The sequence below is a fragment of the Sinocyclocheilus grahami genome, unplaced genomic scaffold (assembly GCF_001515645.1).
Source record: "Sinocyclocheilus grahami isolate Dianchi unplaced genomic scaffold, SAMN03320097.WGS_v1.1 scaffold1369.1, whole genome shotgun sequence".
In the NCBI taxonomy this organism is placed as follows: Eukaryota; Metazoa; Chordata; class Actinopteri; order Cypriniformes; family Cyprinidae; genus Sinocyclocheilus; species Sinocyclocheilus grahami.
Genome location: NW_015506548.1, coordinates 212,665 through 212,984, shown reverse-complemented (window position 1 = coordinate 212,984; position 320 = coordinate 212,665).

Genomic DNA, 320 nt, shown 5'->3' with positions numbered 1-320 from the left:
TTTTTTTATGGTTTTAGTTTTAAACTGTAATTACCCTGATCATCACACTCAACTTGAACAGTTGTAGAATTGTTCATGTCAGAATATTAATAGATACACAAATAAGGAACAGTTGTAATTTCATTGCTAAGCATCTGTTCCGGATGTTTCTCAGATGGTAAAATCAGGGCGAATCATTGCAAATTATGTCATGCTTATATAATAATGCCTGTGCTTTCTGCAGATCAGGAATCTGTCATGAGTCTGATATAAATAGAGCATGCTTTGCTCTGTCAGAGCTGCGTTTCTGAGGCCGCATCGATAATAAACAGCGTGTCAAA